A 20,544-nucleotide genomic window follows, 5' to 3' on the forward strand; every position below is an offset into this window, starting at 1 on the left:
AGGGAGCCTGCTTCTCCCTCTGCCTGTGTTTCTGCCTCTCTGCCTGTGTCCCTCATGAATAAATAAATAAAATCTTTAAATAAATAAATAAATAAATAAATAAATAAATAAATAAATAAATATTCCAAAGTGCAAGATGCACCACAGACCAATGAAGTCACAGTCTCTCGGGGTGGGACACAGGTAGCAGGATATTTGGAAGCTCCCCAGGGGATTTCAATTTGCAGATGAGTTTGGGAAGCTCCAGTGTGTGAGAGAGTATATTGGGAGTAACACTGTTCTCACATGGGTGACTGGGAATTTCAAGTCTGGAACCTCAGTTAATGTGGTCCCAGAGTATGAGAGACAAAGGAACATTCTCTGTGGAGGTATATATTTTCATCCTAGGCCTCAAATTATTTCTTTTTTAAAAGATTTTATTTACTTATTCATAAGAGACACAGAAAGGCAGAGAAACAGGCAGAGGGAGAAGCAGGCTCCCTACAGGGAACCCGATGTAGGACTCGATCCCAGGACCCTAGGATCATGACCTGAGCCAAAGGCAGATGCATAAACATTGAGCCACCCAGGTGCTCCAAGGCTCAAATTATTTCTACCAAAAAAAAAAAAATATTTAAATGCAATGTCAAGTGTAAGTTCTCTATGAGTAAGAACCGATGATAGGGAATGCTCACAAAAACAATCCTACAGACTTCCGGTAGTGAAAGAATCAGGCACAGACTCTGAAACCATGTTTCCTGTCTTAAACGAAAAAAAGGTAAAGCTTGGAAGTTTTAGCTGGTGGAAACCAAAAAAGTAACTGATTTGAAAAAGAAGCAAGTAAAAATTCTAGAACTAAAATATACAATAACCGTAATGAAGAATCAAATGCACAGTTTAACAGTTAAGCAGATAGAGCCAAAGATTAGACTAGGAAACTGGAATATAAATCAGAATAAAATATCCAGAAGCATTACAGAAAGGCCAAAAGGATGAAAGAGAAAACAGAAGAGAGGATAAAAAAACATCAAATAAGCCTTGGCAAATTCTGCTTGAAAGGTCAGATAGGAAATACTTTAGGCCATGCAGGCCATACTGTGTTAGTTGTAACTATTCATATCTGCCATTGTAGCTTAAAAAAAAAAAAAGCCATAGACAAGAAGTAAATAAATAATCATGACTATATTCAGAACTTTGTTTCCAAAAAAAATGGCTGACCCAGAGGCCACAGTTTGTCATAGAATAAAAAAGATCTAATATATGTATGTTATATCTTGGAGACAGATGTCTCCAATTACACCCTAGAGAACAGTAGAGAGGAATAGGGTAAAAGCAATAACTGAAGAAAAAAATTACTAAGAATTTTCAAGACTTGATGGAAGACAGTAACTCACAAATTGGGGAGTCCAATAAATCCCTAGGACAAATATAAAAGAATCCACATTTTGGTTTGCAAGAAAAGCAAAGAGAAAGAGCAAATCTTAAAAGAAACTAGAGAAAAGATTGCTTTTAAAGGAATGACAGAGTGACAGCTGACTTCTCAATATCAGAAAATAAAGTAAAAGGGAGCCTGGGTGGCTCAGCTGGTTAAGTGTTTTCCTTTGGCTTGGGCCATGATCTCAGGGTTCTGGGATCGAGCCCTGCATTGAGCTTCCTGCTTAGCAAGGGGTCTGCTTCTCCCTCTGCCCCTCACCTCATTTGTGCGTGTTCTCTCTCTCTCTCAAATAAATAAATAAATAAATAAATAAATAAATAAATAAATAAAATATTTTTTAAAAAGAAAGGAAAAATCCAGAACACAGGGGAATATTATTTCCAATATATTGAAAGGAAATAACCACCTACCTAGAATTCTACACTTAGTAAAATTGTACTTCAAAAATGAAGGCAACATAAAGACATTATTGGACAAGTAAAAGAATGAAAAGTTTGCCTTCTGTGGATCTGCACTTGGGAATACACTTCAGACATAAGGAAAACAATCACATGCAGAAGGTATACTTGAGACCGGGAAAAGGCAAGCAAAGAAAATGGTAAATATGTGAGTAAATCTAAATGAATATTAACCATGTAGAATAATAACTATCATGTTATTACAGTGTTTAAATATAAAGTGAATTGAAACAAATAGCAATAATAGCATGAAGTTTGGGAAGATGATAAGAAACATTGACATTTTTGTGCTATCTGGGAGGAGAGTAAAGGTATTAATTAACATTTAATAAGTCAAGGATGCATATTGTGACTTCTAGAATAACTGCCAAGAGAAAAGAAACAATGTGTGCAACTTCTAAGCAGAGAGAAAAATTTCCAGCTAGTAAAATTGATGAAATAAAAGAGAAGGCAAAGACAGAGAGAAAAAATCATAGAACAGCTAGTATGACAGAAAGTACAAAATAAAAAGTAAATTTAATCACAATGCACAGAATAACTTTAAATGTAGATAGACTAGTAGCTCCAGTTGAGACTAAGATTGCCCATCTAGATCAAAAAACAAACTCCAAATATACGCTATTTAAAAGCAACATATCTAAAACATAAGGATACTGAAATGTTGACAGCAACTGGAAAACATACTCCAACAAAATAAGGAAATAAATAAGAAGAGAAAGATCCAGGATTAAGAAAATAGGGAATTAGAGGAGGACAACAGAAGGTTCTGGGAAGAAAGCTTCCAGGTAAAAGGAAGGATTAAATAAACTATCTAATGCTTCTGAGCATAGGAGATAATCTGCTGATAGGTATTTGGTTCCTCAATTGAATATCTGGAAAAATTTAGATATGTTTTTTTTTTTTAAAAAATCACACAAATAAAAACAGAGGGGAATATCACAAATTTTGGCTAAATACATATTTCATGTTTACATTAAGATTGGGCAAATACTTTTAATTGCAGAGTTGATTATTAGTATATATTACATTTCCTTTCTAGGTTTTTTCTCAGGGTTTTTTTTTTTTTTTTAGAGTTATTCATTGCCAAAATTTGTGATATCCTCTGTTGAAGAGGGAGGGGAGTGAGATATAAGAGAGAGAAATACTTATTAATAGAAGCCAATCAATGGGGGATCCCTGGGCGGCTCAGTGGTTTAGCGCCTGCCTTCAGCCCAGGGCATGATCCCGGGGTCCTGGGGTTGAGTCCCACATCGGGCTCCCTGCAGGGATCCTGCTTCTCCCTCTGCCTGTTTCTGTCTCTCTCTCTCTCTCATGAATAAATAAATAAAATCTTAAAAAAAAAGAAGTCAATCAACAATGTGTAAAAAGTGATAAGCCAAGTGATTAGTAGTATAATAACATTATTTTGAAATATAAAGGATAATGACAGAATTATCAATTAAAAGAAGTAAAGGTGATTACCTATGAGGAGAAATGAAGAGTATCAGGACAAGTGTTTTGTAGTTATAAGCCTTCTCATTTTTTAAATTTTTAAATTATATACATGTGTTATTTTGTTAAAGTTTAAAGTTAGAAGTTAAAAATAAAACCAGAAAATAGAAGCAATTAAAGGGACCTTTTCCTACCAGATATAAGAATTAAAATGGAAATTAAAATTATAAATTACTTTATGCAGGAAGAGGCAAACAGCTGTCTGACTAGATCACAAATCATACAATTTAAGCAATAATTAATTGGCACAGAAAGAAACAAGCAGATCAATGAAACAGAATGAAAGTCCAGTCAGATTCACAGATTCACATTCAAATGGGAATTCAGTTCAAGATAAAAGCAGCATTTTAAATCAGTAGGGAAGGATAGTTTTTGATGACTGGGTGAGACATCAGTCAATTCATTTAGAAAATCAGTGTTCAATCCCTGTCTCATACTATACAAATAAATAATCTCAAATTAAAAGGTTAAATGCAAAAAACAAAATTACAAAAAGAGAATGAGATATTTTCTCATTCTGAGTTTGAAGTAGGTCTATACAATATTTTTGCATGGAAAAGGAAAATAGCAGTACAGTATAATTAGGATGATTATGGGTTTTTGTGTTTTGTTTTCTTTTTAGAGGAGGTGGAGGAGGGGCAGAGGAAGAGAGAGAATCTTAAGCAGGCTCCACACCCAGCACAAACCAGAGCCAGGGCTCAGTCTCACAACCCTGAGATCATGACCTGAGCCAAAATCAAGAGTCAGTGCCAAATCAAGTGAACCACCCAAGTGCCCCGATTCTGGGTTTGTTTGTTTGTTTGTTTTAAGTAGAAATGTATATGAGTGAGTTTGTGTGTGCATGTGAGAGTGTATGTGTGCACTTGTGTGAATGTGGATATGGATGAGTGAGTGTGTTTGTGTGAACGTGTGAATGTGTGTGTGTGTGTATGTGTGAATGTGGATGAGAGCATATGAGTGGATGAGTCTGTGAGTGTGTGTTTGTGTGGGTGTATGAGTATGTTAATCACAGTGACTGGATTTCAGTGGTGGTGATAACGAGGGAGTTTATAGTTCTCAAAAATGTGGCAAAGTTGGGATGATTATTACTTTCATTTTCTCCTCTTATCATTTTTCCAGTAAAAAAAAGTTAAAAGAAAAAAATTTAAAAGTTTTAAGTTTTCATCCTTAACATTTGAACCTTTCCATCTATTACTTATCAGGGAATTTGTAAAATTGTACTCATATGTAAAGCATGGACGAATAAGTACATATATTTATAATTGCTATGACTTCTCTGATCTTTAAAAAAAAAAACCTTTATTCAGCCTTTGTAAATAGGAAATGTTCCCTTTTAAGCCACATTTCTTGAATGATTAACACTTGCAGGATATATGACTACATAGATGATGTAATTTCTCCTAATATAGGGAAAGTTTTCTAAGTAAAGTTGTGAGCCCAGTTAAAAGAGGGAAATGCTCCTTCTAGCTGGTGATAGGAAATAACTTCAGAACTCCAAAGCAATAATAGCCATTTTAAAAAATTGACTCCTGGGGATCCCTGGGTGGCTCAGCGGTTTTGTGCCACCTTCGGCCCAGGGCATGATCCTGAAGACCCGGGATCGAGTCCCATGTCGGGCTCCCTGCATGGAGCCTGCTTCTCCCTCTGCCTGTGTCTCTGCCTCTGTGTGTGTGTCTCATGAATAAATAAATAAAATCTTAAAAAAATAATAATAAATAAATAATAAATAATAAATAAATAAATAAATAAATAAATAAAAATTGACTCCTGTACTATGGAGAAAGTGAAAGTCCTGAGATGCTATGACTAGCAGCACCCTTATATACTATCAGTTGTAAGAACTACAAAGAAAAAGATGCACCAGGAGAAACTTTTCTGGAAGCATTTAATTAAAAAATAAATCCTGTTTGCCTTAGTCATTTTTAAGCCACAATAGTAAGACTATTTTTTCTCCCCATGTAGTGCAGAAAGCAGATCAACAGAATAAAATTGAAAACAACAGAACGAAACCCAAACAAACAAGAATAAAGGTTTTATATTATCTTGGAGAAGCCGCATTGATGTCTGAGACCTGGAGGAGCACGGAGGCTCGGTCTGGACCTCTCTTTCGCACCTCAGATCATTGCCATCTCTTGGCATCATTTACTCAAAGACGCCCTGGAGGCCTGCTTTTCCCCAGGCACGATGCTGGGCACCTAGGGTGTGACAATCTCAAGTCGTTGGTAGCAGAGGGAGTGGGAGAAACAGGTCAGAACTCAAATGCCAGCCTGGAGGTGCACACAGAGGCCTGCTCCCCGCCCCCCCGGGGGGCTCAGGCTGCCTCCCAAAGCCATCCAGTATCTCCCGGGTGTGAGAAGCCAAGCAGCAAGGAGCAGAAGAGCAACAGAGTCTAAAAGCATCTTCTCGTTGAGAATTTTTGCATCCATGTTCATCAGGGATATTGGTCTGTAATTCTCCTTTTTGGTGGGGTCTTTGTCTGGTTTTGGAATTAAGGTGATGCTGGCCTCGTAGAACGAATTTGGAAGTACTCCATCTCTTTCTATCTTTCCAAACAGCTTTAGGAGAATAGGTATGGTTTCTCCTTTAAACGTTTGATAGAATTCCCCTGGGAAGCCATCTGGCCCTGGACTCTTGTGTCTTGGGAGGTTTTTGATGACTGCTTCAATTTCCTCCCTGGTTATTGGCCTGTTCAGGTTTTCTATTTCTTCCTGTTCCAGTTTTGGTAGTTTGTGGCTTTCCAGGAATGCGTCCATTTCTTCTAGATTGCCTAATTTATTGGCGTATAGCTGTTCATAATATGTTTTTAAAATCGTTTGTATTTCCTTGGTGTTGGTAGTGATCTCTCCTTTCTCATTCATGATTTTATTAATTTGAGTCTTCTCTCTCTTCTTTTTAATAAGGCTGGCTAATGGTTTATCTATCTTGTTAATTCTTTCAAAGAACCAACTCCTGGTTTTGTTGATCTGTTCCACAGTTCTTCTGGTCTCGATTTCGTTGAGTTCTGCTCGAATCTTTATTAACTCCCTTCTTCTCTTGGGTGTAGGATCTATTTGCTGTTTTTTCTCTAGCTCCTTTATGTGTAAGGTTAGCTTTTGTATTTGAGTTCTTTCCAGTTTTTGAATGGATGCTTGTATTGCGATGTATTTCCCCCTTAGGACTGCTTTTGCTGCATCCCAAAGATTTTGAACGGTTGTATCTTCATTCTCATTAGTTTCCATGAATCTTTTTAATTCTTCCTTAATTTCCTGGTTGACCCTTTTATCTTTTAGCAGGATGGTCCTTAACCTCCACGTGTTTGAGGTCCTTCCAAACTTCTTGTTGTGATTTAGGATGCAAAAATTCTCAATAAGATACTGGCCAATAGGATCCAACAGTACATTAAAAAAATTATTCACCATGACCAAGTAGGATTTATCCCTGGGACACAAGGCTGGTTCAACACCCGTAAAACAATCAATGTGATTCATCATATCAGCAAGAGAAAAACCAAGAACCATATGATCCTCTCATTGGATGCAGAGAAAGCATTTGACAAAATACAGCATCCATTCCTGATCAAAACTCTTCAGAGTGTAGGGATAGAGGGAACATTCCTCGACATCTTAAAAGCCATCTATGAAAAGCCCACAGCAAATATCATTCTCAATGGGGAAGCACTGGGAGCCTTTCCCCTAAGATCAGGAACAAGACAGGGATGTCCACTCTCACCACTGCTGTTCAACATAGTACTGGAAGTCCTAGCCTCAGCAATCAGACAACAAAAAGACATTAAAGGCATTCAAATTGGCAAAGAAGAAGTCAAACTCTCTCTCTTCGCCGATGACATGATACTGTACATAGAAAACCCAAAAGTCTCCACCCCAAGATTGCTAGAACTCATACAGCAATTCGGTAGCGTGGCAGGATACAAAATCAATGCCCAGAAGTCAGTGGCATTTCTATACACTAACAATGAGACTGAAGAAAGAGAAATTAAGGAGTCAATCCCATTACAATTGCACCCAAAAGCATAAGATACCTAGGAATAAACCTAACCAAAGATGTAAAGGATCTATACCCTCAAAACTACAGAACACTTCTGAAAGAAATTGAGGAAGACACAAAGAGATGGAAAAATATTCCATGCTCATGGATTGGCAGAATTAATATTGTGAAAATGTCAATGTTATCCAGGGCAATATACACGTTTAATGCAATCCCTATCAAAATACCATGGACTTTCTTCAGAGAGTTAGAACAAATTATTATAAGATTTGTGTGGAATCAGAAAAGACCCCGAATAGCCAGGGGAATTTTAAAAAAGAAAACCATATCTGGGGGCATCACAATGCCAGATTTCAGGTTGTACTACAAAGCTGTGGTCATCAAGACAGTGTGGTACTGGCACAAAAACAGACACATAGATCAGTGGAACAGAATAGAGAATCCAGAAGTGGACCCTGAACTTTATGGGCAACTAATATTCGATAAAGGAGGAAAGACTATCCATTGGAAGAAAGACAGTCTCTTCAATAAATGGTGCTGGGACTTCATCAAGATAAGAAGTTTTGCACAGCAAAGGATACAGTCAACAAAACTCAAAGACAACCTACAGAATGGGAGAAGATATTTGCAAATGACATATCAGATAAAGGGCTAGTTTCCAAGATCTATAAAGAACTTATTAAACTCAACAGCAAAGAAACAAACAATCCAATCATGAAATGGGCAAAAGACATGAACAGAAATCTCACAGAGGAAGACACAGACATGGCCAACATGCACATGAGAAAATGCTCTGCATCACTTGCCATCAGGGAAATACAAATCAAAACCACAATGAGATACCACCTCACACCGGTGAGAATGGGGCAAATTAACAAGGCAGGAAACAACAAATGTTGGAGAGGATGCGGAGAAAAGGGAACCCTCTTACACTGTTGGTGGGAATGTGAACTGGTGCAGCCACTCTGGAAAACTGTGTGGAGGTTCCTCAAAGAGTTAAAAATAGACCTGCCCTACGACCCAGCAATTGCACTGTTGGGGATTTACCCCAAAGATACAGATGCAGTGAAACGCCGGGACACCTGCACCCCGATGTTTATAGCAGCAATGGCCACGATAGCCAAACTGTGGAAGGAGCCTCGGTGTCCAACGAAAGATGAATGGATAAAGAAGATGTGGTTTATGTATACAATGGAATATTACTCAGCTATTAGAAATGACAAATACCCACCATTTGCTTCAACGTGGATGGAACTGGAGGGTATTATGCTGAGTGAAGTAAGTCAGTCGGAGAAGGACAAACATTATATGTTCTCATTCATTTGGGGAATATAAATAATAATGAAAGGGAATATAAGGGAAGGGGGAAGAAATGTGTGGGAAATATCAGAAAGGGAGACAGAACGTAAAGACTGCTAACTCTGGGAAACGAACTAGGGGTGTTGGAAGGGGAGGAGGGCGGGGGGTGGGAGTGAATGGGTGACGGGCACTGGGGGTTATTCTGTATGTTAGTAAATTGAACACCAATAAAAAATAAAAAAAATAAAAAAATAAAAATAAAAGCATCTTCTCTTCTGACTGCAAAGTGAATACCCTGCTGTGATCACTCAGACAGGAGTGGGGGTGGGCTTGGGGAGGTGAGCCAAGCCCCAGGATTCACAGGTGGTTGGAGAGCCTTAGCAGGTGGGTCGGGGTCTGCACTCCCCCTACCAAAGTCCCGGATCTGGCTCTGCCCCCCACTCGGCCCCAGCTCTGCCCACCGCTCCCCCAGCTCCTCCTCCCTCCCCCCACCCCTCATCTGGGCCCTGCTCTCTGCACCCTCACCCCACCCCGGTGATTACATCCTCCTGCCCCATGTCCTGCCACTGGTTTCAGGAGGTAGCTGTAGCCCTGTGCACAGCTCAGCTCTGCTGCAGACACCCCCACACGCAGCCCCCTACTACTCCCACCCCTCAGCCCTCCAGGGAGGGGACGCTTCTTTCCCACTAGTGTTTTCTGTTCTCATCTGTCCCTTCCTTTCGTTCTCCACACACAGATGTCCACACAGTAGCATTTAAGCAATCTGCACCTAACCATCAGAGGTGATGGATTGGAAGTACAATCCAGAGAACGGCTTCGTGGAAGTGCCAAGACCCAGATCTGCCTGCAGGCTCCCTTCCAGCCCTCGCCTGCTGCCATTGAGGCAGGGGAGGGCTCTAGACCTTTCCCGCCTCAGAGCCCAGGGAGGCAGTATTTTCTCTTATTTCATTCCAGGACCCTAAGAGAGGAGTGGCCATCAGTTCTGGTTCACACCTGAAGTGTTCACATTATTATTAACAGGTTCCCCTTTGGCTCCCGAAGCTGATATCCCAAGTTTGGATGTTAAGTTTCGTGGTCACCTTGCCTGGGAATAACCTACCCTAGGACGGACAGGAAGGACACCCATTCCTTTTGTGCAAATCCCACCCCCCACACCAGGAGAATGAGTGGGCTCCACGGGACCCAAAAGACTTAGCCTCCCTTGGCCTGAAGGCAGCACTTCTACCTCAGTCTGTCTCCTTCTGTCTTACGTTAAGTCCCGTGTGGGGCCTCGGCAGTCCAATCCAGGGTGTGCTGTGGCTGGACCAGTACTGTTCCTTTTCAGTGAGAGGGGAGTCCTCTGCTAATTCGGAGTCCAAGTGAAGTTCAAGTGTGGGCTAGTGACATGCCATTCACACCTACATACAAGCCACCTGTCCACAGGACAGTTCATCCAGCATGGTTCACCTTCAATGACAGGAGCCCCGTGTGTTACAGGAGTGAGCAATTTTAGAAAATATGCAAGCAACTAAGTATGTGAACCAACCTCAGACCTGGCTACCAACTTTTTTGGGAGAGCAATATAAACGCCAGCTCATGGGTTCCCTGGGTGGCTCAGTGGTTGAGCATCTGCCTTTGGCTCGGGATGTGATCCTGGGGTCCTGGGATCGAGTCCCTCCTTTTGCCTGTGTCTCTGCCTCTCTATCTCTCTCTCTCTCTCTGCCCCTCTCTCTCTCTGTCTCTCTCTCTCTCTGTCTCTCATGAATAAGTAAATAAAATCTTTAAAAAAATAATTAAATAAACATAAAAATAATAAATGCCAGCTCAGAAGCAGGAATCCTTCTGTTGGTAACACTGGGGCGTGCATGGCCATATCCAAAGTCTAGCTGATAAGCAAGTTTATGCTCCTCGCACGGAGGTGCTACATGTCAGATCAGTGAGGACTTTTGCACTGGGTTTTTGCACACGCCCCCAACCCCATTCACACTCAAACCCAAACTGAATGAGGGCCTGCAGGGGGGCCTGTAAAAGCAGGCCCAGGTGCCCAGCTGCTCTGGGGTCTATTTGACTTTTTTTCCCCCCATTCGCTTATTTCAATGCAGTATTGATTCGGCGCCGGCTCTCAGAGCCTGCTGGTACGTGAGATGACTATTGCACGCGGAACATCGATTCCGTCTGGGCTGCCCGAGTGCCTTGCCGGCTGCAAGTGGCTAAGTTTTCAAGACAACCCAGCATTCAGCTCCTGCCAGATTTAAAAACTGCGAGGCCAGCCTCGAGTGGGTGCAGCTACCCCGTGGGCGTGAGACGCTCCGGCTTCCCCATATGTCTGTGTCTATATGGAGTGTCTCTGTTTCTAAATGGAGTCCGAAAGTTTAGACCTGAGTTCTAATTCGAAGCTTTTCTTCTGAAGAGCTGACGTCCACTCTCCGGTTCCTGGGACCCCCACCTGGGAAGTAGAGTGGCCGGGCTAGGGAGCCCCGACAGCCGCCTGCTCTGACATTCTGTGGGGCTGCGTTCGGTGTCAGCTGCCACCTGGGTGGTGCATCTCAACAAATACTCTCTGGGTCTGTATCCCCATTTGCAAAAGTGGTATGATGGCCCCCATTTAATAAGCACCTCGGGAGGAGGTTGTGGGCTCCGAGTGGGACAGGGTACATGGAAACGAGCGGCAAATGGCTGCACACAGCAGGCGCTGAATAAATGTGCTTGCACGGCCTTGCGGAGTCCCCGTCTGCGAGAGCGGAGTGGCGCTTGCCTGTCTATCTTGGCCAACACTTAAAGGCTCTCCGGAAGCCATGCAAAGGCTGGGGATGAAGGCAAGCAAGGGCCAACCTCAGGAATAATTATCACGCAGAAGTGGGCTGGGATCCGAGCTGAAGACAGAGCCCAGAGCAGAGCTGATGAGCCTGATTAATTTCTTGAACGAGCTAAAACCATAGAGACGCCTGCTTAAAGCCCTGGACTTGTCCCGGATGCCACTCAGAGGGAAGGCAGAGGAGGACTCCCCGGGCGTTCAGGGCTTGCTGGGCCCCCCCAAGCCAGGCCACGGGGTGGAAGGCAGGAGGGGAGGGGGCGATGGTGACAGAGTGGCTGTTGGCCCGAGGAGCCACCGAAGCCCAGGGAGCAGCTGGGAACAGAGGCAGCAGCGGGGCGAGGGGTTATCTCAGAACCTCTCACTAGGGCTCTGGGTAGCAGGAGGGGGCTGAGCTGGAGGGCAGGCGGCTTCCCCTGTTAGGATAAAGGGTGAGATTTTTCTCGAGGAGGGGAATCACCACAATAAATGGTGTGTCTGTTTCTACTGAGGCTGAAAACTCAGACTCTGAGGCGGGAGGTTCTCCTGGGGGCCCAGGGGGAAGCCAGAGCCATGGGCTGCTCAGAGAGATAAAGCTCTGGCCAGGAAACTGGGCTTCGCTAAGGGTTGTTTTCGCTCGCACTTGATTACAAAAAATCTCAAAAGCACAGCACAGCTGAAAGCGCTTCCCAGGGCACCGGGGTCGCTCAGTCTGTCAAGTGTCTGCCTTCAGCTCAGGTCCTGATCACAGGGTCTTGGGATCAAGCCCCGCATTGGGGAGCCTTCTTCTCTCTCTGTCTCTTATGAATTAAAAAAAAAAAAAAAAAAAAAAAAAAAAAAAAAAAAGCACTTTCTAACACTGGCATCATCCAGCTAGATTCCTTCATGATTGTTTGTATCACATCTCTCCATCCATCTCTCCCTCTCTCCATCCACTATTCCATGTTAATTTGAGGGCATTTCAGAGTAACTTACAAGCCTCAGGACACATCCCCCTAAATATCTCCACATACTTAATGTTAACTAGAGCTCCATGGGTCTCTCTCTTTCTTTCTTTTTTTTTTTTTTACAGATCTTTCCCTCCCATGTAAAATGTATATGCCATGAAATGTGCAAATACTAGGGCTCCAGGTGCTGTGTTTTAACAAATACATGCCCCTGTGTAACCCCAACCCCTGTCATGGTACAGAACGTCCCCAATCACTCCAGGGTTGGCTACAGTTGTGTCACCTGACCTCAGACAGGAGGCTTACTTAGGTTTGACTCCAGGATGTCTTCAAACTTCTCGCATCATAGAACGCTTTTTCTAAGTGCCAAGTTCAAAAATTCTATCTTAAAGAAATAAGCCTAGATGGAACACTGAATATTATTTAGTTCAAGTTCTCTATATTACAGTTAAAGAAACCTGAGAACCGTAGTTGTTATTTATCCGAGGCCCCTAAGCAAAGTCACAACAGGAAATTGATATTTATTGAGGTACTGCTCCAAACCAGGAAATGTGCTGTTATATGGGGGAACCCCTACCACATAAACCCTGCCTCGCAGGGCCATTGTAAAGATGGAAGACAGTTATGTGGGACGCCTGGGTGGCTCAGGGGTTGAGCATCTGTTTTCTTTTTTTTTTTTTTTTTTTTTTTTTTTTTTTTTTTTTTTTTTTTATTTTTTTTTTTTATTTTTATTTTTTTTTTTTATTGGTGTTCAATTGAGCATCTGTTTTCCTTTGGCTCAGGGTGTGATCCTGGGGTCCTGGGATCAAGTCCTGCATCGGGTCCTCACAGGGAGTCTGCTTCTCCCTCAGCCTATGTCCCTCCCTCTGTCTCTGTGTCTCTCATGAATAAGTAAATAAAATCTAAAAAGAAAGAAAGAAGAAAGAAAAGGAAAGGAAAGAAAGAGAACTGTGTACGTGGAGCCCCTCGCTTGTGCCTGTACCGAGAGGACACCAGAAATCATCACTGACTTTCTCCTCGGTTCCTCACTAACATTTTACTGTGTTCACATGGCTAAGACAGCATGTGTACATGCTTCATTTCATTTCCTTAGTGTAATAACCCTGTGAGGTAGGTAGGAGAGGTATTTTTATTCATGCTTTACAGGAGATTATATGGCTTGTCCCTGATCATTATTAGTAAATGATAGGGTCACCGGGACTTAAACTCAGTCTCCAGACACCAAATAATTTCAGCAGGGAGATTTAGGAGCTTTGTCCATTTTCCTCCCTGGCCATCTGGGCATAGAGTGGAAGGGCAATTTGGAAATGCTAAGAAGGATATATTTAGTTCAGTGACAGGCACCCAACTTGAATTGGCTAAAGAAGAAGAGGAAATCTATTGGCTTCTGTAATAGAAAATCTCTACCCAACCCCCTCCCCACTCTGCCACACTCCCTCCAATTTCCTCTTGTCCTGGCTCCACTCTCAGGTGACAACACCCCCATGGAGGCAAGATGGCCACCACGAGGTATTGGTTTATATCCATTCCAGTTAGCAATCTCAAAAGAAAGGGAGAATTTTCTTTTGCAGTATCAGGCAAAAACCCAAAGAATGGGTTTTATGTGGCCATTCTTTTTTTTTTTTTTTAAAGATTTTATTTATTTATTCATGAGGGAGAGAGAGAGAGAGAGAGGCAGAGACACAGGCAGAGGGAGAAGCAGGCTCCATGCAGGGAGCCCGACTTGGGACTCAATCCCCGGACTCCAGGATCATGCCCTGGGCCGAAGGCAGGTGCTAACCCTCTGAGCCACCCAGGGATCCCCCTCATGTGCCCATTCTTGAAACATTTTTTTTATTTTTTACAGTCTGTTGACTGGCCACCATGTAACCAGGGGGTGGGGCAGCTCCTCCTGTGCCCTGAAAGGGAGGGAGGGATGGTGTTCTCTGGAAAGATCAACAGGCTGTTATCAGAGGAAAGGGAAAACGGATGATAAACGCCTGGCAACAACATTTAGTTAACAAAAATAAGTTTAACAAAACTAGTGGGAAACCTGGATGAACTTAAATTGTTGGAAGTGGGTTTACCAGTGCTCCCTTGGAGCTTTCTAGACCCAGTCTTTCAGAGATTTTCATGGCAGTTTCCTTACATAGGCACGATTGATTGCACTGTGGGTGATTGAACTCAGTCTCTGCTCCAGTAGAGTGGGGGCGGGGGGGCGGTGAACGTTCTAGCCCTCAAATCACATGTTTGGTCTTCCTGGCATTAGCCCCCATTCTGAAGCCACCCAGGACCCCCTCACTCCTCAAGAGTCACTCGTTAGCATATACTCAGATAGGGTTGAAAGGATCTCACTATGAAAACAAAAGACACTCCTAACATAAGTTCCAGCTGAAGCTCCTGCCACCAAGAAAATGATGAGTTCCCCTATTTTCTACTAGAATAAAGGACTTGGAGTTAGAATGTCAATGTATTCATGTGACGTCCTTCTCAGGAAACCTACCTGATTTCTCACAGAAACTCTCATGCTTAAGCCCGGAGATCCTACAGATGTCTGAGTCACTCCAAGCCCCTCCCAGGAAGTCTCCCAAGAAGCTATGGTCTGTTCCCCTTCTCTATGGATGACAGATACTGTGCCTTGTTCCCTTGTGATGCTCCCTTACTTGCCACAGAGATTTTCAGGCCTCAGTGAAATAAAAAATGACTCCCTTTTGGACAAGACGGGGGGCTGTTGGTTTGGTATTGTTTTCCAAAGGGATCATCATCATGGCAGCCGTTTTGAATGTCAGGCTCATGTGGGCTCTTCATCATGGGCGTTCCCACTGCCGTGCAGCCTGAGAGGTAGGGTGGAAAAAGACATCTACGCACAGCTTCTCTTTCTCTAAGCATAGTTGACAGAAGTCAGAAAAAGTTGTGGCAAAAACTGGACAAGGTCAGCAAAGCCTTCCATGTTGGCTCCCATCCCCACAGCCTTTCTCTTCCCCTTTGGCAGGTTTCCTCCTTTCTAACTCCCCCGCTGGAAGCAACACAAAAGGGGACAGGGACAGAAAGGACATGACAAAAGACAGAGCCCAGGGAAGCTGAGTAGTTGAGAAATGAGAATCAGGACAAGACTATTAAGAGTCTTGTTACATTGGTTTAGAGTCAATTAAATTTGATATTGATGGAACATGAAAATGGGATTGGAAACAATCACAAAAGAGCAAATCCAGATTGTTCAAAATTCATGAAGTGGCAGGAGAAGAACCAAAGATGCAGTTTGGCCAGGTGACATTATTAATACTTAGAGAATCATTTTATTCTGTAATCCCAGCACAGACTCTACATCACTGCCACCCGCGTGCCTCCCAGCCACCATCACCCGGACTCGTCAGGCTCTCTTTCTCCATGTCTTTCAGTTTTTCCAATGACAGCCAGATGGTACCTCTGAAGACATGAACTGAGTCATGTCACCCCCTTGCTTAATTGTTTGACCATTTCCAAGTGCATTTAGAATAAAACCCCAAATCCTTGTCATGACTTAAAAAGCTTCATATCCTCTAGTATCTGCCAACTCCTCAACCTGATACCTTGTCATTCTTCCTGCTACCGAGTACAGGTCACCAAGGTTTACTTTTAATTTCTTAAAGTACCAGGAAACTGCCCCAGGACCTTAGCTCATGCTGTTATCACTTCTTGGAGAACTGTCCCTGCTTTCCCCCACAACTACTCCTGTTCATTGATAAGACCTCACACTACTCTGATAACACCTCCCTCTTGATCTAAATTAAGTTCCCTGTGTTAGGTCTCCTGTCTCTGGGGACCCCGTGCTTTCCATCTGTTTGCTACTTACATGTGAACATGTATGCTTATTTGTTTAATTTGTGCTTCTACTCTCACACCACAGTAGAAACACCGTGAAGGCTGGGACCATATTGCTTTTGTTCATTGTCATATCCTCAGTTCCAAGTATAATACCTGGCACATAGGGACACACTACCGACATTTGTTGAACCAATAATGAATAAATGAGCTGCTGTGTACTCATTGCTCCAAGAACCTACCTCCACAAACCCCATTGGGTGCACCTGGACCTTCCTTTCTCCCACCCAAGTCATGTTCCTTCTCCTAAGGCACTAACCAATTTCTCCCAAGTTATGGCTATGTTTTTCCTCCCCCCATTAGACTATAAACACCTTTAGGGCACATTTGTTCACCTTTTTGCAGCCTTCTATAATGTCTAGTATGTGCTTTGCATTAAGCATTTTTTAAAAGATTTTATTTATTTATTCATGAGAGACACACAGAGAGAGGCAGAGACATAAGGAGAGGAAGAAGCAGACTCCCTGAGGGGATCTGATGTGGGACTCAATCCCAGGACCCCGGGATCATGTCCTGAGCCAAAGGCAGAACCATTGAGCGACCCAGGCACCCCTGCACTAAAGCAAATGAAAGTTTAAAACCAGTGTGGATGATTGACATGTTATCTTTTCCTGTGCCTATATTGGTAAACTGATCTTCATATTCCCAGTGAGCAAAGGATCATGGGATGGGGCCAGAAAGAAGGAAATTGGGGGGGGGGCGGGGGGAGGGATGATGGGAAAGGAGAGGAAGAAAGAAAGGGAAAGGAGAAATGAAATGGGAAGAAAGAGGGATGGGGATACCTTATGTTATGATGAATGAAATGCATGTGAAGTCCCAGTTACCAGAAACAGTTTACATTTTTTTCTTTACCCACTTCCCTTGTCATAGTTGCATTCGGTTACTTGTATAGCCTGGGCTTTTTGCTAAAAGTTGATGGGTCTGATTTTATATTTTAAGCCTTGCAGCTCCTGCAGATGATCCTAACAGACGTGGAGGGATTGGAGGGTGACAGTGATGGAAGCACCCTGTTTCACCAGATGGAGACACTGGATCTTCAAAGGTCAGCCAGTTGGCACCAGAGAGTGAAGCATCAGCAAGCTCTCCTTGGCCCGTGAATGGAACTATTTCCCACGGGTCTCAGAGATCTCTAATCAATTCAGGAACCTCACAATCTCTGGGTCAAAGTGTATTCTTTAGGCCAGTGTGTTCTCAGGATATGTCTGAAAGAATTTTTTTTCTTTCATAAATGTCTCTGCTCCTTCTATTAATTACATATGATGTCTCAATGGCCAATCATTGTTTCATTCCATTTGACCCAAAGAATAAATGAATTTCCTGTCTATGCACTAAGAACTATTCAGTTGAAATGGCTTTCTTCTTTTTTAAGATTTTATTTATTTATTCATGATAGAGAGGGGAGGGCGGCAGAGACACAGGCAGAGGGAGAAGCAGGCTCCATGCCGGGAGCCCGACGCGGGACTCGATCCTAGGGCTCCAGGATCGCGCCGTGGGCCAAAGGCAGGCACTAAACTGCTGAGCCACCCAGGGATCCCCTGAAATGGCTTTCAAATAAAGTCAAAGTTTAAGTGGAGAGTAGCTCAGAACCCTATTAATACATTGTGGAAAACATACACCTATTTGTAGATGAAAGAAATAAACTGTTTAAGTCAAAGAATAAGTAGATAGTTTATCCTTAACAGTATTAATTTACTTCATAGTATTGCCAGAGAGTAAATCATTCAAGTCTTAACATTTAACTCCATTTTCACATTCATTCACCTGATCCCCTTGGGGGTAGACAGCATCAAAGAAGTTGAGAAGTGTATAAATCTAAAGAGGGAAGAATGGAGTGTAGCCAGAAATATACTGAGACAGGGATTAGAAATCTGGACTCTCCCCCACTCTCTGCCAATAGTGAGTGTGAAGTGAGGTAAGTCAAATCTTACCCTGGATCTTAGTCTCCTAAACTTGGGTAATAATCTCTAAGATTCCTTCTTGCTTTTCTTTTTCAAGATAATAGGCTATCAGGGTTAATGCACGTCTCTCCTTAATTCAATAATTTTTCTTAAAGTACTCTAATGGAAACATATTCTTCTTAGCTGGGACACAAGAGTGATAGGGAATTCTGCTTCCCAAGGCATTCACTCCTAGGGATCCCTGGTTGGCGCAGCGGTTTGGCGCCTGCCTTTGGCCCAGGGCGCGATCCTGGAGACCCGGGATCGAATCCCACATCGGGCTCCCGGTGCATGGAGCCTGCTTCTCCCTCTGCCTGTGTCTCTGCCTCTCTCTCTCTCTATCATAAATAAATAAAAATTAAAAAAAATAAATATGTCCAAGGCATTCACTCCTCATTAGTCGATTTGTGATCTTAAAATGTGTCTCTCTGTAATTTCCTCTCATTGATCTTAGTCTGTGCACCAGAAAAATCCAGAACAACAGAACTTATCTGGCCACATGACTGCTGTTTAAAATTTGAAGGCCTTATCTTGGCCTCTGTTTTCCAAGAGAAACCTCTCCACTTCCTTTCACTCTATATAAATGCTTTCCAGACACCTCAACATCCGCCTTGCTGACAGCTGGCCCCTCTCCATTTTACCAACGTCTATCTTAAAATGTAGTTTCCCAAATTAAATTGTATATCCTATCTGTGATCTCAGCAGAGCTTGAAGCGTGTCTCTCCAGTGATCTAAGAAAAAATACTTCTCCAAGTAGTTTGGTTTCACTGGTAATGAATAAAAACACACACTGTTGATACAGTTGTTGTTTTTGTTTGTTTAAACCATCTACATCACACTGTTGACTTTCATGGCTGTAGTTCCAGCTGGGCCTAAACTGGGATTCAGACTCTGAGAGTATATGATAAACTGGTACTAATGGTGACCCACAGCATTGGCCATTGTGCATAAGGTGAGTTTCATGGAAGAAGTAGCCCGCAGAGGAGGGTTGGTGCCAGTGTCTGGGGATGGAAATGGGAAGTGAAGGCAGGTGTCTACCAAAAATATTGCCTTTGAGATGTCTTAGGTCTAGGGAGAGTAAGGCTGGGAATGATATTAGGGTACACGTAAGACTATGTTAGCAACTGCAGGAGATGGTACCTCCTTATCTCTGCTTGTGACCTAGCAGGGACTTTTTTTTTTTAATAAAATGGATTTTTAAAATTTTATTTATTTATGATAATCACACACACAGAGAGAGAGAGAGAGAGAGAGAGGCAGAGACACAGGCAGAGGGAGAAGCAGGCTCCATGTACCGGGAGCCCGACATGGGATTCGATCCCGGGTCTCCAGGATTGCGCCCTGGGCCAAGGGCAGGCGCCAAACCACTGCACCACCCAGGGATCCCAATAAAATGGATTTTTAAAAAAATTTTAGTTATAGTTGACACATGATATTACATTAGTTTCAGGTGTATAACATAGTGATTTGACAAGTCTATACATTACAAGTAGAGCCACCACTGGCTCCCATGCAACACTATTCCAATACCATTGACTCTATTCCCTATGCTGTGTCTTTTATTCCCATGACCCGTTCATAACATAACTGGAAGCCTGGATCTCCCACTCCCTACCCCCAGTGGAGTCCCGAAGTAGTGAATACTAAAGGAAATATGGCCCTTGAAGACATCTGCCCATTGGAAGGGACTTGGGGTTGCCATGAACCCCCAAGCAGGCAGGAAGCCACAGGCAACAGTAGGGAGGAAAATCTTCTTTTCCAGTAGCACATGGGGGACCTTCTGAGGATTCTAAGCAAAGCTTAAAGGTACTTTGAAGATGAACTGAGATCCTGGCATAGGTCCAGCCAGGGAAATCTGAGCTAGTGAAATTGAATTATTACTGATAATGAGAGCTCACTGGGACCATTAAGCTGATGAAGCAAAGAAAGAGTGGGTTCTCTTGTTACAAACTTAACAATGAACACGATCTCTTTTTTGTTAGCATCAGTCTGGAGCATCCAAGACTTTCCTGAAAAATTCCCAAGTGATGCCAAATCTTCTGGTTTGGCATACTAGACTTTGAGTAACAAGGAATTAGAATGACATGACTGTAGAGCCTCTAAAAAGAAATAGTATCAGGTGAAAAACTGCCCTGAACTAGGACTGTTATATTTGGCTTCACTGCTCCTTGCTGACTCTCCATCTTTCTGAGTCCTCTAAACCTTCCTCTGACTTGTGAAAAATGAATCTCTGCCCTCAATATTGTTGCTGTATTTGCGTGGTCCCCCAAAACAAAGAGAGAACAGCTATTTGCAAAGGAAATGTCTGGAAAGCAAAACTGTCTACTCTTCAGACAAAGAAGCTTCAGGAGATATTAAAATTAATCAGAGAAACAAGATTTTGAACTTTCGTTCTGTTTGGCCC

This window comes from Canis lupus, chromosome 11 (genome assembly GCF_011100685.1).
Source record: "Canis lupus familiaris isolate Mischka breed German Shepherd chromosome 11, alternate assembly UU_Cfam_GSD_1.0, whole genome shotgun sequence".
NCBI classification, from domain to species: domain Eukaryota; kingdom Metazoa; phylum Chordata; class Mammalia; order Carnivora; family Canidae; genus Canis; species Canis lupus.